The 23,258-nt window shown below is 37.9% G+C and overlaps 1 protein-coding gene across 2 annotated transcripts in view; it reads right to left on the bottom strand.

Annotated features, from left to right (window-relative positions):
* PDE4D (phosphodiesterase 4D) overlaps window positions 1–23,258 on the bottom strand; it is a 534,058-nt gene that overhangs the window by 126,997 nt on the left and 383,803 nt on the right. The window lies entirely within an intron of this gene.

The following is a 23,258-nucleotide window of genomic DNA, read 5'->3' as shown; positions in this document are numbered from 1 at the left end:
TTCCTAGGGAACACTGCCGTCATGAGAGGCAGGAGCATGAGAGGAGAGAAAGAAAGAGAAGGAGAGAGAAGGTGCTCTTTCATGTAGTCTGTGACATTTCCACAAAGGGCTTTGAAAATCAGTGCAAAGACCTTGAATGGGAGTCTGCAATCAATTAGAAACTAGCGTAGGGTGGGCAGTGCTGGGAGGATGTGCTCATGGCAACCCGTGTTGCTTAGCAGCCCGACAGCTGCGTTTGGTACAGTATGGAGTCTTTTTGGAGCGTGTGGCTCCGTCTGTGGTATGCAAGCTCAGAGGTCACAAATGTGTAGATTAGCAAGATTATGTCTCCATCTGATGGGATGGAGCACATTTTATCCAGCCAGAAGTGGAAGATGGCTTTTGTTTCCCTAGTTGGTTGTGTCTCTAAAACCAAAGATCAATTTTAGTTTTACAGCATAGTAGGAAAGGTGTGCATGACACCTTGGCTTATAACTACTTGGGCTCATTTGCCATACTAATGGGAACTTAAATAATACTGCTAAAGCATTTAGGAATGAGGAATGAATAGAGGATCTTTCACATGATTTTTTTAAACACGGATAAGTGTTAGCATCATAATACATATTTGCAATGAACGCATCTAAAGTACTCATTTTGAAGATAGTGTTCACGTGAAGGACACCCACCGATTTTCGATTATATCTAATGGCAGCGGAAGAGAAAATAATCAGCACATGTCATCTGTTGATTAGACTTCAGCCTGGCACAGGTGTCACAGCAGGTACATGCTACTCTCTGCATTAGCTTGTTTCCTGCTGTTATTGACCATTGACCTGAGGTTGCAGTTAGGTTGCCGCTTTGATGTTTTACTGAAGTGACAGCATTCCCATGGCCTGTTTTTCTTTGTTAAATGAACTAATCAAAGAAACATATATTGCCTATTTTGGCAGATATGCACATTGCCTGGCAGAGAATGGACCTTGGTTTCATGTTATTTTGCACATATTCTGGAACTGCAAGCTTTCTGCCGCTCTCAGACTCTATTATTTATTTTTTATTCACCTTTCACCGTTTGAATGTAGAAAAGCAAAATGTCTTTTTTTTTCCAAAAAAAACTGTTCAGAAAATGGTATTAAACAAACTTGAAGAGAGCTTAGCAATTTAATCCTCTTTTCACTGTAGTTTTCTGAACATTTCACTGTCAGTAAATCCTAACACACACACACACTTTTTCCCAAATTTGATCTCTTTTGATTATGCCTGAATAATTTTTCTGTGTCCTCAGATGTGCTACTACTAGATGACATTATCAATCTCAAGCTAACAAAGCTTAATCAGTAAGACATCAAATGACATGGGTGATCTTGGACAACGCAAAGCTCCTCTTTGCATTTCATTTTCCTTATTCATTGCATCTTTGTGACCATAGTGAGACCTGCTCACAAAAAAATATTGAAAAAAATATTGGAAAGGGCAAGATAACATGAAAACTACAGTAAAACATCCTTTTCAGCTTATAGTGCCATAAGTTAATAATCATATTGCCATTACTACTAGTATGACTACTATTATTCACTATCAATCAATATATTTTGAGTTCAAATTCCTGAGTATTCCAGAAGCACAAAATACTCACAATGCCAATGAAGAGTTTGGAACATCTGTGAGCTCATCATATCCAAATTTCCTAAAACTTCTATTTCATTGCCTAAATAAAATATTTTTTTTTCTTTAAACAGCTGCAAGAACACAGAGACTCCTAAACAGTACACAGTCTGTATGTTTTGTTTTGTTTTTCTATTGAGGGCAGGGGGGCAGATCTTTCATGCAATTTTAGGTAAAATAGAAGAGAATTGTTTACTCCTGTGCTCAGTAAGGCTAATAGCAGTATCATTTCAAATATATATAAGCTGGTCTGAAAGCTCTAAAGCAAAAGTTAAAAGTGGGATAGAAATAAAAGAAGGTAAAGGTAAGTCTGTCTCACAGCAGGAAAATTTGAATAAGGAGTGATTATTAAATTGATTTCTTTAACAGTGGACTTAATTATTCAACTGATTAAAAGGTATTTTATTGGATTAAAGAAACATATGGTTTTGTTTGCAGATTTGTTTTCTTTTCTTCACCCACTTTTTGTGGACATGATATGAATATTTTATTACCAGTCTTACTTCTCCCGGTTAGAAACTAAGGCAGGTTTCTATGAGTTTGCATTGACAGATTAAAACATAGTGAGTTTTTAAAATGTAAAAGTCTATTAGATCAAATTGCAGTTTCATTGGCTGAGAGAGGACCTGTGGTTTGCATCACCAGATAACTACAAGTATGTGCAAGACTTGCACATGGCTGTTGTGACAGGAATTTTATCCTGTGATACCGTGTTGTGTCCACTAGATGGCTGTCAAAAGTAGTGAAAGGGATTCAAATATATCAGCTAGGATTTGGCTCATACTACTCAACGAAAATGTCTTTTATGTAAATATGCATCAAGAAAATATGTTCAGTCCTACAGTCAAAGGGGGACTATGAACACAGCACTGGTTTGCCAGAAACATATGTTTATATTAGAAAGTTTCTAAAATGCTAGAGCAGTTAAGTGTCTTGTTTAGCTCTTACTTACTGAGACATTTGCTAGCACTTTCAGATACCAAAGCTTGTAGAAATCTAAATGACAAATGTGTTATTACACTGAAAATCAAATTAATTGTTTCTTTGGCTGAATCACAAGTCTTAATTGCAAAAAATGGCGCTGCTGATCACAGTGCATCAAATGAACAGAGAATCAGAATGGGGAATTGAAGACTTTCACACAAGTGGTTTGTTCTTTCTTGATGCATACGCTGAAAAAAATTAAAAGTTTAAGACACAAAATAGGATAGTATCTTTATTTTGCCTGGATAGAAATTGCAGAAAGTCAGTTGTGGTTGCTTAATATTTATCTTTCCACTTCTGTTAAGTTTTAAACAACAGCAAGAATATGCTGCGAATTAAAAAGTTCATGTTCAGTGAACAAACCAAAATTTATTCTCTCCCTAGCGTGTTCCTCAGTCTCATTGCACTTTTGGTGGAGGGTAGTCTTTGGAAAGGAAGAGGGAGCATGGAAGTTGTTACTGAAGGCACAGGAACTGTTTTGCTACCATTTCACAGGCAGAAAGTGGCCATTTAAAGACAGAATTTTCCACCGTTGTTCTACAGCCAGCTTCGGGCGCTTTGCACAATACATGCAAACTGAAGCTGCTTTTAGTGTCAGAGGCATTTGGCACAGCACACATCACAGAATTTTCTATGTTCAAAAAGCTTTGCTGCAACTCCAGAGATGCCAAAGCTATGAAAAGCCAGTGCTAATTCAGCAACTTTTGTGTCTGCATTTTGACAAAATGATTTATGGCATTAGTGGATACTGTTTATTTGCAGAGTCTGCCTTATTCAGTGTTCAGTGATGACAAATATGACATCAAATGAAAGTTCAGCCTTTTTTCCTTTTTTGGCTATTTATTGTGTTTGCGTGACTTGCCCACAATGTATCATCCAGGCTCCGTACTCAGATGAGGATAAAGGTGGTGAACTCTCTTGAGCAACTTGTAAACATTCATGGCTGATCTTCCCTGTGCTCCTAATAGGACAAGAAGTAGTAATATCACAAGCAACCTCTAGGAAGATTACTAATGATTTGCTTCAGACAATAGTAGGACTTTGTGGCAAGGACAGGAGAGGTTCTGGATCCTGGATCTCAGCAGCACTGCTTCATTGTTAACGACTGCACAGCTTCTTTAGCTGGTGAAAGAAACCCTCTGTGGACTTCCTTTGAGTCCTTAAATAACTCTCTCCTACTCTCTGCAAGGTTGCTAAAAGAAAAAAGGGGAAGATCTGTGTACAAAACATAGCTTTTAGTTACATAAGGAGTAATGGCATCATAATGAATATGCACAAGAACTTGTAATTAAGGCTGCATAGAAAATCTTAATGTTGGTCTTCCTTATTACTGAGAGTTTAGCAATTTAATCCTGTAGCTTTTTGTTGGGGATTTTTGTTGTGTTTTGTTTTTTTTAGAGAAGTCAGCAATAGTAGAAGAGGGAAGGAAATAAATTCCATCCCAAAATGAAGAATTTACTAGGCTTTCTAAGAATACAAATTGCACTCCTGATATTCCCCATTTAAGTCTCCCTCCACCTTCAGCCTATCTAGTCTTGGAAACTATGGGGAGGGAGAGAGGTAGGAGCCAAATTAATTGATCCTTTAGGGACACCTTATCTTTTAAAGCCGTCTTTAAACATTACAGAGGGACAAGCAAGTTCTAGAGGAACAAATTTTGTCCCCCATCAAAGGAGTCCATTCTCCTAGTGTCAAGCAATCTCTCCGGCCATCTGTCTGTATTATTACCTACCCACGCATCTCAACGTCCTTACTTCCCAGAAGTCCCATCCTGTCTTTTCACCTGGAAGCACAATCCCACCATCATACTGAATGGGCGCATTTGGCGTAGCAGCTGTAATTCACTGAAATTATCACAGAAGAGCTGCCCTGTAGCAACTTCCTTTGGGCAAGGTCTTGTTTAGTGCAAAAGCAAGGTAATAAAACTTCATTTACATCTCCAAGGAAAAGGTAAGCTATTTATCGCTTGTGCCCTGCGATAGGAGCCCACCCCTACAGGAGGCAGCCTGTAGCTACTGGAGAAAGGTGCCTTCAAATGCAGAATCCAAATTTGTTACTTGGAGTGCTCTGGATGAAAAAAGCAGTCGGCCACCTCAGCTGGCTAAAAAAACGGCTGGACGGCCGAGCCCAGAGAGTTGTGGTGAACGGAGTTAAATCCAGTTGGCGGCCGGTCACGAGCGGTGTTCCCCAGGGCTCAGTACTGGGGCCGGTCCTGTTCAATATCTTTATCAATGATCTGGACGAGGGGATCAAGTGCTCCCTCAGTAAGTTTGCAGACAACACCAAGCTGGGCAGGAGTGTTGATCTGCTGGAGGGTAGGAAGGCTCTGCAGAGGGACCTGGACAGGCTGGATCGATGGGCTGAGGCCAATTGTATGAGGTTCAACAAGGCCAAGTGCCGGGTCCTGCACTTCGGCCACAACAACCCCAGGCAACGCTACAGGCTTGGGGAAGAGTGGCTGGAAAGCTGCCCAGAGGAAAAGGACCTGGGGGTGCTGGTTGACAGCCGGCTGAACATGAGCCGGCAGTGTGCCCAGGTGGTCAAGAAGGCCAACGGCATCCTGGCCTGTATCAGAAACAGTGTGGCCAGCAGGAGTAGGGAGGTGATCGTGCCCCTGTACTCGGCACTGATGAGGCTGCACCTCGAATACTGTGTTCAGTTTTGGGCCCCTCACTACAAGAAGGACATTGAGGTGCTGGAGCGTGTCCAGAGAAGGGCAACGAAGCTAGTGAAGAGTCTGGAGAACAAGTCTTATGAGGAGCGGCTGAGGGAACTGGGGCTGTTTAGTCTGGAGAAGAGGAGGCTGAAGGGAGACCTCATCGCGCTCTACAACTACCTGAAAGGAGGTTGTAGCGAGGTGGGTGTTGGTCTCTTCTCCCAAGTAACTGGCAATAGGACGAGAGGAAGTGGCCTCAAGTTGCGCCAAGGTGGGTTTAGATTGGACTTTAGTAAAAATTTCTTTACTGAAAGAGTGGTCAGGCCTTGGAACAGGCTGCCCAGGGAAGTGGTGGAGTCACCATCCCTGGAAGTATGTAAAAGACGTGTAGATGAGGCCCTTAGGGACATGGTTCAGTGGGCATGGTGGTGTTGGGTTGATGGTTGGACTCGATGATCTTAGAGGTCTTTTCCAACCTTAATGATTCTGTGATTCTATGATTCTATCTGCTAATAAGAACTGAATTTTCATTGATCCATTTTAGGTAGTTAAATTCTGTTTTACTTTACACACTAAATATATTCACTGAATTAACTGAATTCAGCTCTAAATCTATCCAAAGATTTGCTAATACACCAAATAATTATCATGATTTCTTTGTGAAATACTGATTTTAGACACATTTTACATTCATTAACTAGACTGGGCAAGCACTTTGGTTATGTCTTTATGACTTCTCTTAGGCCTTTTTATTGTTTATTAATAAACTAAGCATTAAATTGAGCCAACAACTGACTTGGGTGTCCCCTTTTTTGCCAGACATAGTTATCTCCAGAGCTTAATAAAGACGAAACTTTAGAATTTTCTTTATCAAGAAGAAACAAGTTTTCAGTAATCAGCTCCTTCCATAGGCTCCCACTGAACTTTAGATGTTAAATAAGTTGACCTGTACTATCAGAAAAAAACCTGTAAAAATAAATCAGTGGATTTATATAATTGAATAGCAGGTCTAAAATTTATTTCTTATATTAATTCTCTGCTCGGGACCTTTCAAAATGTTTCCTTTCTGACAGTGTCTACCCAGTGATGCAGAAGAGACCACATCTGGTTTTCTCCTTCTGCTTTCCTTTCTTTCTCTTCCCCCACGCCCAGTAAAAACTAAAGACCTCAGTAAAATGAGGGGAAAAAAAGAGAAATATTTATACTGACATTTTAGAAGGAATATCATATCAACTCTCTACATTTGAAGAAAAAAATTTATATGTGACCTGATATTTTTCTCTGTAGTGAAGTTAACAAAAACTTTTGTCTTCCATTGCTTAAAAATATGTTCAGTGAATTGTAAGCAAACGATATTAAAAGGAACAGATGATCTAAATCTGAATTTTCTTATACCACTGGAGATTTCAAGCCAACTATCTACTTGTGGCTTTGGGTTTCCAGTTAAGCGATTCAGCAAGCAAGCCCTATGATTAACTCCATTTTTAGAAGCGGTGGGATAGATTTTCCAGTATCAAAACTGCAAGCAGAAGAAGAAAATGTGACATTTCGTGAAATTGCTTTTAGCAGCAGAACCTGGCTTTTGCTTTTGGCATAACTGTTTTTGGAAACATTTAGAGTGTAGCAACGCTTAGTGTTAATATTAAAAGCCCAGGCAAATAGAACATGTGCAGGACAAAAAAAATTCTTTGAAGCAAAAAGGTTTGTAAGAATTAGTCTACTCAAACATGTTAGCAAAGGAACTCTATTTATTTGAGCTTCTGTCTCGTGATTTTCTAGCAAGAGTCTTAGGAAATGTAGCCGATCTCTCTAAACAAACTGTTTCGTGTTTTGTTATGAAGCAAGGAGTTTCCTGTGATGACGATTCCATATATTTGGGCATCTTGCTTAGAGCAGTCTCCTCATACTCAATTCAAGGTGTACTTTTCATGTCACCTCATTATTCTTAATTATACCTCAGTGGTCTATGCATTTGGTATACGAGCCTTTGTTACACCTATTAAATCAATTTGCTTGTTGCGCTCAGCCATATTGGAACTGTTTGTGTGATTCCTTTTATTCTTTACTTGGAGAGAGGTTCGTCCCTCACACGGCAAATTTTATTCTTGGAACTTGTCTCCTGCAAGTGAACGTCTTCCTAGTAACGTGATGTTCAGATAAGAATGCCAGATTCCAGATCCTGTTACATGGATTTGATGTTCTGATGTTTCTTCGAAGCTGAAGTAGTTGTCTTACTGCAGTATAACAAAAATGCAAGCAAAAAATGCAAGAGAAACAAAATGCAAAATAATTTCCAAGAAATGTGGTAATCTGTTCAGGCTTCTATTAGGTTTAAGTCACTTTGTATGGTTTTTCTGATCTACTAATCCTACTGGGACCAGTATCCCCATTTTTAGATGACAAAAAAGGCCACCGAGACATTAACTGTTTTTCCCAATGTTTCTGGTAAAATCTGTGGAGGTTGAGGTCTGAATGAGGAAATCTGCAGAAAATATTGAAGAGTTGGAACTATTTTGGGTAACATGAGGTAAAGAAGGTTGAAAAATAGAACTGCTTGATCTAGACATGAGAAGGAGTACACAGCAAATCCGAAGGTGCTCCTGCGCAGCCCACCAGCCAGCGGGCCCCGGCCACCTGCCAGCTCCCACTGCTGCGGGCGCCTGTCAGCACCACTGCATTTCTAGGAGTGCAGCAATTATCACTTAAATCATGGCATGTATTGTTTAAAGCTTAAAAGCTCAAGGTATTAAGAGCTTCAGAGCTCTAAAATTTTTGTACTTTGTTTTTTCAAAATTGTTTCACTGAAATCCTTTCCAATTCAGTTCTTTCCATTTCAGTTCTTTACATTCTGGGTGTTTGGGTTTTTGTTGTTGTTGTTGTTGTTGTATTTGTATTTTTTGTATTGTATTATTTTGTATTTTATATTGTATTTTTGTATTTAGTTCACCAAATTTGCTAAATCTTTAGTTGCTTCCACTTCTCTAGACTTCTACTAAGTGTATCAAGGTCCACTTCATGGTTTTGGCTCTGGAAATCCTTGCTACAGCTTTGCCACATACAAGCAACAACCTTTAAAGGGAAACAAAAAGGTCAGGAGCTTGCCTTAGAGGGGTGCTGAGACTGGAATATCTTGAGTGTATGCGTTCATATTTTATTTTATGCTGATTGTAGATCCTGAACACATTCACTGAGTACCTGGTATGTCAAGAAATAATTCTCGTCACTAGTCCAAAAGAAATTACAATCTACAATAATGGATCATTTGGGGCTTATTTTTCTTGATTTTTATTACACTATTTTAATGCTATATTCTATTATTATAGTGCCTAATAACATTACTTAAGAGGCCTGCCTGACACTCCACATTATAAGACTGCGTTTTCTTCTTATCATTACTAAATTCTGTCTAGTTGTGCTGAAATTTTCCTTCCAATTTTTTTTTTTGAGGGAAAATGGGTCAACTATTGATGAGAAATATTTAAAAAAAAAGCTGGAAGCTGTTTTGTGAGATATTCCAGTGACTCATATTTTGCAGCAGAGAAGTGGAATTTAGCCAAGTGTCTGCAAATTGCTTTTTTTGCTGATTCCGTGAACATCTTCATAAATTTCAAAAAGCTTAGGCCAAACTTAAGTCAAACACCTTATCTATCTGCATTATTGAAAAAATATTAGATAGTATATTATTTTTTAAAAATCTCCTGCGTTGCTCAGGGTCTAAGAGGGCTCTGAGGAGCAAGCCCCTGTCAGTGGGGTATTTGTCTCATTCACTGCAGAAGGTGGGTACTGAATCAGGCAATGGCCTACAGAAAGGTAAAAGTGCTTTTATCATCAGGAACTGGAAATAATACTTGCCCAAGCTGTAGAGCACTGGATACTGAACTAGTCACTTACACCAACTTTATCATACGTCACTAATTATGTGTTTCTCGTTCTTGAGGTATCCACTCTGAATGGCTGTTGCTTGAGCCATGGGGGCATCAGCATTTACAAATACAGATTAATTCAGAACATCTGAGCAGCTATTGGATGGATCAAAGGTCTATCAGATCCGCTATTCTCTCTCTAGTAATTGCCAAAAGCGAATGCCAATGGAAGAGGGTAAGAACAAGCAAGTAGAAGTATCCCCAGTGTATCCCAGTGTATCCCAGCCCTTCAGCATTCTCTCACTCTTTCATGAAAGCTATGCTCTGAATATATGAGTCACTCTATGACAAGTAAATCAAAAACCCAAAGTCCTAGACATCTCATTTTGGATACTCAATTTAGGGAATACTTTCACTTTAATCTCTATGTTTTAATTCTCCTTATGTTAAGTAAGGATGATAATACTTTCTCATATCACATGAGTGATATGAAAATTAATTTAATCATCTCTGAGAAGCAGTAAGCTATCACAGTAATGAACACCATAGAAAAGCAATGAAAGCACTATAACTGCTTTTCCAATAGGCCTGAACAGCAGGAGGTTGTCAGTAAACCACGTGGCCATATAATAAGCAGCAAGAAAATAATAGAATACCAAATATCTCATTAATTGAGTTGCATTCATTCTGTGCACTCAGTGAAGTAAAAGCATTATGGAATCATATAGGTAAAGTCTTTATCAAATTATTTATGCAGAGGACTAAACCAAGGTTCCTAAGTCAATTGTAATGTTGGCATTTCCTTCTTTTGTGCTTGACTTTTCAATCATAATAACGTGCATATGAGGTTATTATCTATACATCTGTGCACATGTTGGACAAATGGCCTAATCTCTCTAAACTCTTGCATTTGCTGTTGTTTTTCTCCAATTTTCTTTCTCAGCCTACTGTAGCACTATCAACAGCTATTACCGGTAGACCAGAAATTTCAGACTTCAAAAGCAGTGTTGCAGATTTGCTTTCTCATGCTTAGTATACAGATGAACAAGTGCACGTTCCAATTTGGTTATAATGCATGTTTGATTAACCTCATCTTCTGCAGGCTTCAGGATCATTGGAACATCTCATTCATAGTCTCATTATGACTAACTACTATCATAATATAAGCATGGTCTCTCTAAAATCTCTTGTGCTCCTATATTGTCTATGAAATTTCTGTTAGTCACTGTAAGATCCCTATTGCAGGGGATGACTGTTGAACTCTGAAAGCAAAAGCTGTAAAACAAAAGCTGTAAAGCTATAAATACTGTGCTTTAACTATTAACAAAATAAAGAACGTATTATGAGGTTTAAAATTTTGTACATATTATGCAACTCGCATTTGGTAAAATACCTAAATAAGCAGAAGTCTACGAGTTCTCAAGAACCATTCACAAATTAACTAGAAACAAGAAAACACAAAACCAACTGCTACAATCTTCTAATGCCACACACAGAGCTAAGCTAAGCACATCTCACCAAAGAAATGAGTCTTTCTCTGTGGAGGAATGCGGTAACAGAAATATGAGTTTACTCTCTTTACTTGCAACAAGGCATTTTTTCCAGTATTAAATGAACTTGGAAGCAGATTTGATGTAGTGGGTTGAAACAGGAACTGAAAAAAAATACACTTTTTTGTAAACGTGAGTGATCTGACAAACCAAAGCTGTTAAACACCACTGTGAACTGCAAAACAAAAGCAAACATTCTCCTCATAAAGCAATACCAACGTGTTTTACTAAAATTTACAACTCAGCCTGCCCCATACAGAAATATGCATCTATAGAACTATTAACACGTTCAAGGACAGCTCAAGCTTTTCTCATCAATTACAGAGTTATCTGTAAGCGCAAGCCAAGTCCAGAGAATGAACTTTGTGCTCCAGTTTGCGTTAAGAATTTGGGAGGGGAGCAGACTGATTGCTTACTGCTGTGCTTGCCCATCAACCATCCTCCCTGCTGGAACTACTCCTCTGCTGCCATTCTCCATCAGGCAAAATGTGCTGCCTGTCCTCATCCTTTCTGCAAGCCCTCCCTCTAACACCAAAGGATTACATGTTTAAACTCCCAAAAGCATTGCAAAGTTTGGTCAAATCGTAACAATTGAACTACAGAATTTCTTAGGATATAACAATTAAAATGCCATCCGTTTACAAACAGAAAAAAACAAAATAAATCAAACGCATAAGGGCATCTTTTGAATTAAGTAATTTCCTGTTTTCAGGAAAAACTGTGTATGATTTATTTTACTTTGTGCAAAAAAGCTGTTTGGCAACTTGATTCCAAAAGTCTATTTTCTTGATACCAATGTCACTACTAAAATTGGGACAGGACACGCCATAATTGCTAAGGAGGTGATTATATCACTCTGGAAACATTGCAAGATGTGCAATCCAAGAGACAGGGAAGGAGAAATGCCGGCATCTAGCCTCAGTCCCTACAGCTGAAAAAATGTCACTGTAACATTGTTGCTTTTGGAACAAGCCTTGTCTCCAACTATTTTCCCCTGACATCTGGTTATTTCATCCTGTGAAGTGTTCCCAGGAGAATCAACAATTTTGCCAAATAAAAAGTACTTTTCGAGCAGTTCTTTTCAGCAAAACTCAACCTACATGTCCAAAGCTCTGCTAAACTGAGCACACACGTGGCCCTGTGGTTATGTGCCCTCCCCAGCTGGCACCGCTGTAGACGCACCATCCATCACCCTGTCTAGCCTGCCATTCTGGAGCAGAACTCACGGTCAAAGTCTTTGGCTCTCGAGGAGAAACCTTAAGCAGATGTGGGGCCCCCCAGGCAGCCGAGGGAGGGGCATTGCTGGTTTACTATATAACCTGTCAGGAAATCCTTTGTTTCGTTCTTTGCTTTTGCAGGAATGAAGTCGGATAAGAGGATACAAAAACCTCTTCTTTCACTGGATGAGTCATCCTAAGTGAATCGTTTTACCCCCTTTTGTGCTTCCATTTCCCTACCTGCAAAATGGGTACTTTGTCAAGTGCTAAGAGCTCTGGTCATTAAAAAAAAAAGATTTTGTAAGACCTAAAGTTAGTACTACTGGGAGTAGTAGTAAGAGCAGTAGAAATATCAGAAATGCTGCTTTTAAAGAACCTATCAAAAGTGGATTTGGGTGGGAAAAAAAGAAATTAAGAAATTTTACTGGTTTTCCTCATAGGAAACATGTGAAGGAATAGGAAGAATAGCAGGAAAGAAAGACTTGCTTATTTACTTGTTTTGGTACATTTACTTTTCAAGACCTTCTCATCATTAAAAATGGAGTGGAAGAAGACATTACACTCGGTATTTCTGTAAGATTTGGAAGCAAATGTTAATTCTGTAACATTTGGAAGCGAATTGGAATAATGGCAAAAAAAACACCAAGAAAAGAAAAAAAAAGAGAAAAAAAACTTCACAAAAATTTATTATAAGAAATTTTATGAAAAAAAGTTTAGAAAAGAAAGAATAAAATCTATTTCACTTCAGGCAAGAAGTTTATTACCTTTTTTTTTTAAAAATTGGCTTTTATTTTCTGTCCGCTCTATGCTGTACTTCTATAAGACACAGAAAATCATTATGAGTTCTCCTTTCAGGCAGAATAAGGTGATCTTTTTTTTTTTTTTTACAGAAGAAAAAAAAAGGACTATAGAATTTAAGAAAAAAAAAAGCTGAACAAGAGTAATTATTGCAGCAGATGAAACATTACTGAGATCTAAATGAGAAAAACCTGGCAGTGGCCAAATACGTGCTTGGCGTACCCTACTACACAGCCCTGCCAGGATACCATGTGGGCAAGTGTCTCCTCCTGGAAATCTGGTATTTGTGCCTTAAGGAAGCCTCGACAGTACATATTTTCCTGTACTATTCTTTTTTTACTCCCTCCAGCCATGGCTCTTTGCCAACAGACGAGAACCTGCCCATCCATGAGAAAGACATGCTATTAAAAAGGATAGCCAATTAAGCAGGCATGTGTACTATTTTCTTCTTTGAAATTTTTCTTTGAGTGTTAAAAGTTAAAAGTTAAGGCAAGAAAGACAGAAACTCGTTTATATCTGACCTCTCTAATGCATGAATGAAGAGTGTGAGTGAAATACCAATACAGTTTTCACTAATTTAAGTGTCAACATACGAGTGCAAATTAGAAACAGTAAGCATAAATTTGCAGAATATTCATGGATTTGTACAATTTCAGAGATTTCTACAAGGATCCTTGAGACATGAAGCCTTTGATTAAAACAAAACAAAATCCTTAAGGAGTATTTAAAGTAGAGAAGAAAGGAAGGGAAATCTCTGCTTGTACTTCAAATATTAAAGTTCATACAATTCCTTGACACCTGAGAAAGTAAAATAACCAGTATTGGGAATATCTGTATATTTTTAATTTTCATGAACTATGATGTTACACAGTATGTTTGTGATTGTTTCTATGTTCCATCCTTTACGGAAAGCTGGATTTAATTTATTCTCTAAGCAGCTGCAATAAAGAATATTGTGCAAGAGTTGACTCTGCAAAGCTAAATTTCAGGAAATGGGGCCTTTTCTTTTGCTTCAGTGAATACAAACATCTGAGGCTAAGTTAACATTAAAAGAACTCGGAGGTAACTCTGAAACCAGACGCTGGTCCTAAGCCGCACAAAGATAGTGCAGCAATGTCAAACAGGTTCAGAAGGCTGCTCTCAAAATCATTGTTCACCAGGAGTATTACGATAAAATCCATAACATGATAGAGAATATTCACACATTTAGAGAGGAAGAGCAGCAGGCAAAGGTGGAATGGACTGGACATGTGTGTGGAGAAGGGGGAAGAAATACACCAAAGGATCCTTATCCTGCAAATTCATCCTTTTTAGCACATAAATCTCTAGCACACAAAATTCTGTTTACCAATACTTTTCATGAAAGATTGAAGAAAAGGGATGTGCTCATGAGCAAAAGTACATTCCAAGAGCTGCTAGCCCTTAGATTTTCTTCTCCAGTTAAAACAACTGTAGTGGATTTCTAATTAATATTATCGTTTTATTATTATTGTATTTCAATAGTCTCTTCCAAGGAGTTTTGAAAGTAACTGGAAAGTTACTGGAAAGTAACTTTTTTGTTGTTTTGTCATTCTGAATTTCTAATTGCCAATGAATATTTAAATTAAAATAAAATCTTATTTTAAAGCAAAAACCCAAATATTACCATGATTGTATCTGAAACAGAAAAATTGGAGAAGGCAGAGAGAGCAGCTGGTCTATCTTAATGATAAAAGAGTTTATGGTGTTTTGCTTTCATTACAAGAAATTATTCTGGACTTCTATTTCTAGTACCAGCAACCAATATGAAAATAACTATTGGTTAGAAAATCAATAAATTTTTTGTGAGTAAGCAAAATGTTCTGAAGAGCTACTATAAACTGAAAAATGCATGCTTCCCACCCATCTAAAACCATGTAATGATACTGATAGCATAAATACAAAGTTATATTTTACTGTTGAAATAAATAATTGCGAGAAAGTTGCAAATGCAGAATATCAGTAACAAAGTCATAAGGTAATCTTACTGACACAGAGAGGAATGCATTTCTGAGGTGGGAAAGCTGTTTGGACAAGATTAAAAGCTGTGATGGCTTTACAAAATGTCATTTCCTAGTTATTCATTTCCAGCCTTTTCCAAGAATGGAAATTCCAAGAAGAAAAACACATTGCTTCACAGCTGTGAACACCCTGCTTGCCAAAAATGCAAATGTAATCACTATCTGTGAATCAAAGACAAATGATGGCACTGCTGCTAAATATGAGTAAGGACTTCATGGAAACACAGATCTCTAGAGCTGAAAGTCAGATTCATTTAGAAGGGTTATCTGTGCATGTGCACAACGGCAAGCACATCGGTTATAAACTGGCTGGTACCAAGAGGAACATAGCTGTAAGAGATATAATCCTTTTAATAGGCAATTGTGGCATTTGGGTTGCCACAAACACTAAGACTTTATGAAGGCTGCCACTACTACCAGGGGTTCAAAGAATGCTTCCTAACATTTTTCCAGCTCAAATCTCTGGCCCTTAAAGAATGGAAAACATATGTCAACAATTAAGTCACTAATCATAATGTTACCAAGCATAAAAACAGTGCCTGCATCAATATCAGTTGAACCACTTTATATGTTTTCTCACATGTCCTGGACCCTACGTGGCATTGACCATAAATGGTCATTTTGGTCATACTGAAACCTAGGCAAGCATGGGTCTTCCCTAAATAATATGGAATTCAGAGCAGAGGACACTAAGGTGACTATCACGGGACAAGAGGGACATTAAAACAAAGACAAATCAGATACTGGCTTGGCCAGTGTTTCCAAGAGTATAAATCAAAAAATAAACTTCTGCAGACTAGGCTGGAAAGGGCACAGCTTCAATATCACTGAGCCAGCCAGCATCGTTTTCAGGCTCATTAGAAGAAGGGCATTTGAACAGTTTGCTCAAGAACTGACACAGAGTAAGTTGAACTTTTTAAAAGTAATTAATTATGCAATTTTAGGGCCTACCACTGATCACCAGCAAGGTTTGAACCAGGATCCCATTGGCTTTGATCCATGTGTCCTCTTACCATGCCTTCCAAAAATATTCTAACTTTTAACAGATCCCTTATGCTGTTGAATGTTGTAATATTTTTTTTCTTCTGTGTCTATGACTCCTTGATTCTTGTCAGATTTCCTCTATGTGTGGGTAGAAATGAAAGATTAATATCACAGGGATTTCCTGTGATAACAGGTAACAGCGGTAACAGCCTGGTAAACAACTTTACTGTCCTCGGGTTCTAAATCACTGATTTCTTTCTCTTGTGAAGCTTATTGGTACATTTTGAACTGCTAGCAACTTAAGGCAGACAAAAGTATCAAATCAGGACTTAAACATAATAAACAGGGGGAGAAGGTAACAATCTAGTCAGCTCTTTGGACACTGACTGTCTTCCAGAGCTAGCAGAGTAGCTATTGAAATGGGCACTGAACAATGAGCAGTGAATACTGAAACTTTGGGTTTTGGGATATTTACAGGGCAGATTTTGGTGTACCGTGAACTGCTGAGGGGAAAATACTAAATTTCAAATTTTGAAAGTCTGTTTGCTAAAGCACAAGAAAAGAACTGAAAATTATGAAGGTGATGTAAAAGTGGATCTACAGTACTGAATACTTTGTGGACAAAACAGTCAAAATGCTCGCTATGCAAGATGTAAACCAAAGAGCAGCCAGAGTGACTTAAGCAGAATGTTTTTTCCCTTATCACAGAAAAGGCACACGTCTACTATCTCATTATCTGATTCATACAGAGGTTTATACTGTAGAATAAAGACAGAAATTAAGTCGGGGAAACATCATTGTTTTCCAGTCTGGAGAGAAACAAATTACAATAGTTCCTGATACACACCCAATTCCTCTTTTCAGCCCTATTTTGTAGAAAGAACACAATCAGGTCTGGTTTGACTTTCTCAGAACCTCTGAAAAAATAAAGTGTGAAACAGTGGGTATTAAAGGGTAAATAAATTCAAAGAAATTTAGAGAAGAAAGGAATAAGAGCCAGAATATGAGCCAGGAAGGAAAAGCTATCCAAACCCAATTGTCTGCTGCCATAAATAAGCATTTGCTTAATTTATGGTATAGAGTTTCTTCCATTTAAATGAACAGAAGATTTGTTCCCAAGTAAACAAGATGCCAGGAATGGTCTAAGCAGAGTCTATTTGGAACAGCAGCCTGTATTGCATGAATTGTTTGACATCCAGGTGGCTGAATGCTAGGCAAGAGATAATAAGAATAGTAGGAAATTTAATTATTATAGAATTATAGGATGCTTCATCTTCAGAATTCAGTACTGTTTTAAGACTAAAGTAATGTAAAATTGAAGGATACATGAAGAAAACCTGAAACTCAGTTGGAAGCATTAGCAACATCTCCCTAAATGTCCCTTTCAGCCTAGCTACCTAGCTACAAACTGCTTTCAAGCTGAACTTTATAGAAGCATGCTCAAGTGGAGCAGACCTTTGTACATTTTCAATTGCTTTCACATCACTGAACATGCTTAGAAGAAAACTTGTGTTACAATAGAAGTGGGTGGAAAAGGGGACTTGGTTCTCCAACATCAGCAAGGGATCCCTTCAGGGCCTTAGTTCCATTTCCAGTCTGAAAGAATGTATGGTGGGTTTTTTCCTTTTCCATTACTGACCTTCTTAGGGTAACTCTGTGTGTGTTTCTTTTCGGTAGCCAAAAAAGTATGCAAGCACAGCAACAAGGGACTAATATGGCCTCTACTACTGAAAAATGTCTGCTGATGAGTATAACCAGAACATCTACCAGCAGATGTACTGATGTTACTGTTGTTCTTCTGCAACTTGACATTCTCATTTGTTGTAAATTTTCATTTGTCATAAGTGAACATGTTCCATTTTATCATTATTGAGTCTGTCAGAGCTGGCTTAAATAGTGGTCTTGCACTCTTACTGCAAGTGCAGGCCCACTAACTTTTAAATGTTCGTCTTTACTTCATCATATTTCTGTCTACAAAATGGGGCTATACTTGCCGACAAATTTTTTATGCAGTTTCAGACTTAACAGACTAAAAATGATGAAAAACTGTACACAGGAATTGGACAAGATCTATCCAACGTTTGTGAAATGGCATTTCAGTCTATCAGACATCCTTCCTCTGTATTTCCTTTTTCCTATGTACGTTGCAACCCCAGTAGATAAAGGCGTTATCATTCCATCTTTATGCAAAGCATGAAAAGTAAATATACACATGAATCAAGAATAAGAAGTAAATACAGAAAACAAAAAATGGTTTTTGTTTTCTAAAAAGTTGCCAACACCACTTGGCAAAACTTGAAAAAACGTTTGTTTATAGATCATGCAGGGAAGATTTACAGCACAGATTTGCACAGATGTCTGAATGTGGAGGCCAGGCTCCCCGGCAGTCCCTGCGGAGAGAGCTCAGAGGAAAGCTGGGAGCACCTGCCTGTGTTAGGATGTCACTCCTGATTTTCTGAATGGCCTCTAGACCTACGCCATTTCCTCTATTGAATATATGAGCATGGGTGATGGGATTGTCTTTAAAACAGTGAGATTTTAAAAACAAATAACAGAGCCGCCTTTTCTCACCTTTTAATTTTTGAAACTTTCAATTCAAATTTACAACCTTTTCTGTCATCATTAAATCTTTTATTTTCACATGTGAGAGCTGAGAATTTCACATGACCATAAGACTTGGGTTTATATAAAAATTACTTGACTGGAACAGAAGTTAGGATGGGAAAAAGAAAATAGTATTTACACATACAATTTAATTCAGACACACCTTAGGGTGGCATGAGATGATAGCAGTAAGACTACAAACTGTTAAGACAAAGGGGATCACTAATGGAAGTGTGATGCACTTCATTTGGTCATATACAACATAAGGAGTAGAGGCTTTATCACACTGTGGCTTCTTACATTAAATATGAAGAAACATAACTTGTGAGGGCTAAATCAAATTTTTAGCACACTGGACAGACTTGGAAAATACACAGATACAAAAGATGAAACAGCAAGTTACAGTATATATAAGATATATGATATGTTATATGTAGATATATACACATCCACAAAAGCACACTTGTCCAATTTTACGGGCATCACGCGTCTAAAGTGCAAATAATCTAAAAGGATTAAGCTGTTTACTCAACTGTATTTGTGATACAACAATAAGGGCATCAAACAGTGTAAGAAAGGTTGAACAAAGAAGGATGAAAGCTGCAATAACACAATTATGCAATTGCTCAGTTTTAAGCGTATAGATACCTAGGTATTTTAATTTGGAAGTTTGGAAGGCAGAAACTGAAACCAAGTGGGTTTTTTCCATGAAATGAAGTCAACATTATGAAAATAACTGTTTTGTCGCAGTCTCGCAATGGCAAATTTTCATGACATTCAAATGAGGAAGGCTATTTCAAAGTCAGTTGGAAAGGAAGATTTAAATGCAAATAAGGAGGACAGAAAAAGTGCAAAAGAAAAAAGGGGAGAAGTAAAGGTAAACTAGCTACGGAGTTGGACCCCAAATAATAAGGCAAATGTAAAGTGGTATGACAAGAGGAAAACAGATGTTGGCTAAGGCAAGGAAACATCACATGTCAAATGACAGCACTGCTCACAAGCTTCAAATCACTAAATATGGAAATTTCAGAGACAATAAAGATGACTATGAATATAAAGCTCTAAGAAGGAAGATGACCTTATGTAACTGGTCTCATGTAGGGGATGCCTCAGGGCAGCAGCGACCGAGAAGCTTTTGTAGCAATTGGCTGTTTTTTTCTCTATATATACCTCTTGGAAAGAATTTCCTAAAGGTGCTTGCTGGAATCTTCCCTGACGTTTGTGAGGGTGGATGCTGGCAGCAGCTACGAGATGTAGTATGACACCACGTGGAGTTAGTCATTGGGGTTCAGAAAGCAGCATAGCCATGTCACTGGGGCAGGGGGCTAACTGGCCTCAGTACAGCATCATCCCACCAGCTCCCAGGGCAGCACAGCTGGCGCCAACGTGCCATGTGTTATCTTGCGCTCTACGTATGTAGCATTTATGCCCTTCTTTCTTTGAAACGTGTTCTGGGTACATATTACAGAGCTATTTTTTTGTAGGGTCTTATGTAATTACACACGGGAATGTCTTCAAAATGTTGATAACTAAACAATATAATTTCACCAAAATGGGAACTTTTCACCAAAAAAAAATTATTATTATTATTATTATTAAAAGAAATTTAAGGACAAATTTCAGAATTCTCAGAAACTTTTTTCATCAAAATAAACCTTTTTGTCTAGTCTGACATGATTTTTTATTCAAATAGTTGATTTGAATAGTAATTTTAAATTATGAAATTGAAACAAAGCATAATGAAACTACCAAAATGAAATTTTTCAACTGATCTGTGCTGAATTTATTTTAAGATCTCTGACAAAAAAAGTCAGTTATTCATACTTCTAAAGCAATTTTCTTCCTTTTTTAATGCCTAACACTTTCATAGAAGGGGAAAAGTCTTTCTTAAATATCTATAGAGAAAAGTATTTTTGACTTAGTGCTTGAGGTTTTAAGTGTATTAGTGTTAAATATCACCATCAGGTGCTGTTATAAAACTAGCAAATGAAATGGAGAAGAAACAAATTTAAATCATGAGTTCCTCTCTGTGCTTCTTGAATCCTTGAAACAGAGGTCAGATGAGCAAAACCGGTTTCTGCCATTGAGCTTCTAAAGCTGTGCACTGTTCTGTCTTTTTATACATAACAGGTTTGAAAATGTCTCATAATTTTTGAAGAAAGAAAAAAATATTTAAAAGATTGTATCATATCACACTATAGCCATGTCATGCACCTATTTAAGTCATACATGCACACATCTTCACAGTATCACCAATGTCAACAAACAAAGGAGTGCAGAAATCTACTTACGTCTTTTGTAACGTGACTTAAGAAACATGCTTTAGTGCATATTAGTCAGAACTAAAACCCACTGTAGCTGAAATCTGATGGGAATCACAGTAATGAGGTTGACTCATTTGTGCTGCCATTAGCATGATGACATCACTGCTTAGTGACTTCATGTATGTGAATTGACCACACTTTGAGCACAAGGTTCTTTCAATATTACGGTCAGCCTAAGTAGTTGGTGTATTCTTGCTGCTGTGTTCCAAAACATTATATTCCATTCTGGACTTCCCTTGTTTTATATGAATACTCTCCTTATACTATAAAATAGTGCTACAACTACTAAATATTAAACTATGTATTCAGCATAACCTAAGTTAGTTGCATTAGAAAGAATTATTCTCCTTAAATGTGCAGTCTGCAAGTGCCCGTATACAAGTTAGGTTCCATTTATATGTATTATTTAGCTCAGTGGAGCTTTTGTTGATAAAATCAGTGACATCAAGAGCACATCGCCTCTTGAGGCGGACATCTAAAATATGTGATGTCATACGCTGAAACCGAGTATTTTTTGGGTACTAGTTCAGGTATTTTGGTCATTCAGGCTGAGCTTCAAGTGAAGCTTGCTGCCCTCTCCCTTACGTTACACTAGGGATAAACACTGAAGTGCCTCGTCACCACTGGCTTCATAGTCCAGTTATATTTGAACGGAGCTTTGTCCACGACCTGATAATCTACAGATGTGCACAGGAAATCGGTGTGAGAACAAACTGTGCTGTAAAGATAAGATTATATCTTCAGAAAAATTGAGAGTGGATTGTTTGTACACTAAAGTGGCAGAGAACTACATCGTGTGCTTGCATACGGTGGGGAAAGAATATTACATATGTTTTTCTGGATGTAGCTTTAAAGAGAATGTCTCTGAGGAAGTGCCCTTTCCTTGCTGGAGTCAAACTTTGCCATTTGTTCTGTTTGGCATGGTTTGCAATATTTTTGTTTGTTTAAAAAAACATTTATTATTTCAAGACAGCAGTTCTTAACACATTCATGTTAAAGTAATTGGATTTTATGTTGGCAAGTTTAATACTTCTGCTATAAAAAAATGCAGAGATGAGACCATGCCAGAAGATTGTATTGGCAAGAAAAAACACTAAAAATTCTCTAAAATCACTGACTCAACTTGAAATGACAGTCAAAAAAGCTAATAGCATACTGAGAGTGATCAACAAAGGTACTGAGAAAAAAAGCAGGTGTAATTTTACCACCGCATAAAAATCTTAGTATGTTCACGCCTTGAGTAATGCATGCAATCTGGTCTCTATATTTCAAGGACAAAGTGGTGTTTGAGGAAATACAAAGAACGGCAGCTAAAATGATCAAGGGATTTCCTTTTTAGGGAAATCTAGGAAGGCTACAACCCTTCAATTTCTACAGGAAAAGGCTGAGGAGGTTATGACTGAGCTTTACAAAATCATGATGGATAAAGTGAATGCAGAATCTTTCACCAAATGCCACAATGACCGAACTAAGGGACACTTGTTGAAACCAGTAGGACACCACTTTAAAGCACAGTAAAGAAAGTCCTTTCCCACAGAGTCAGAAAGGTTGTCAGAAGGCTGTGGAGGAAAACAGTATGAGCAAATTCAAAGAAGATATTAGGCAAATCCATGGGCAACAGGTCCTTAGATGGGCTGTAAAGGGAACAGGCAAGGATGAACCCTATAACATCCCTAATACAACACTAGTAGATGCTGGGCAATATGATAGGAATGGATTGCAGAAGTCCACAGGCTTTCACGTTCTCCATTGCTGCAGGTGAAGACAGAATACTAGGTTAGGTAGACCATTGGTCAGGCCCAGTAGTACATGTCTTATATTGTTAGAAAAGAGAATACTTGATCACCTTAAACAGAATAAATAAAAGCACATATACCACCTCAAATTTCTATGGTCGTCGTGTTTTGAGGCCCATACTGCTTATGAAAGCCTATTTTGGTAAATGAAGTGACTTATAAATTCCATGAAAGTCAGACTTCATGCAGGAAAGGTCGTCTCTAGCTCGCAGGCTTTGTTTAGCATTCAGAAATCCCCCAATTCTGCGTATGATATTTGGTACTTCAGCGTCCCCATGAGTTTGGACACTGTGCAGTTTGCATTGAACTTTCCCAATGCACTGTATTCAACATCTTCAACTACTAAAAGTCTAATTGAAAATTATGCAAGGTCCCAACCCTCTTTTCAAGAGTAGTTTCATAAGCTATGGCAACTGGGGACAGGTAATATCACGAACAATGACAACAGGCACTTGCCTCCCACAAACAATCATACTACCAGAGAGGAAAAAAGATTCATCCAGTACAGGAATAAACAACCTTAACTCTTCAACAGCCAAGTGGTATGCATGCTGTTAATATTATTCACAGGTACATTTGCATACTGTTCTCTGCCCTGCAGACAAAGACTTCTTCAAGGAATACCCTGTTTTTGCTCTTGATCTCCCCAGCACTGGGATTCCCAGTCTGAAAGTCAGCAGTTACTTCAAATATAGATCTGATGCCAATAACCTAGAGGTATATGACTCATTCAATAGCATTTATTATATATAAAAAAATCATTTTTATACTGACAGTAGGCTTGCTAGAAGCAAGT

Source organism: Calonectris borealis, chromosome Z, assembly GCF_964195595.1.
Source record: "Calonectris borealis chromosome Z, bCalBor7.hap1.2, whole genome shotgun sequence".
Taxonomy (NCBI): domain Eukaryota; kingdom Metazoa; phylum Chordata; class Aves; order Procellariiformes; family Procellariidae; genus Calonectris; species Calonectris borealis.
Note: the sequence above shows the minus strand (reverse complement) of the source record. Positions and strands in the feature narration are given on the sequence as shown.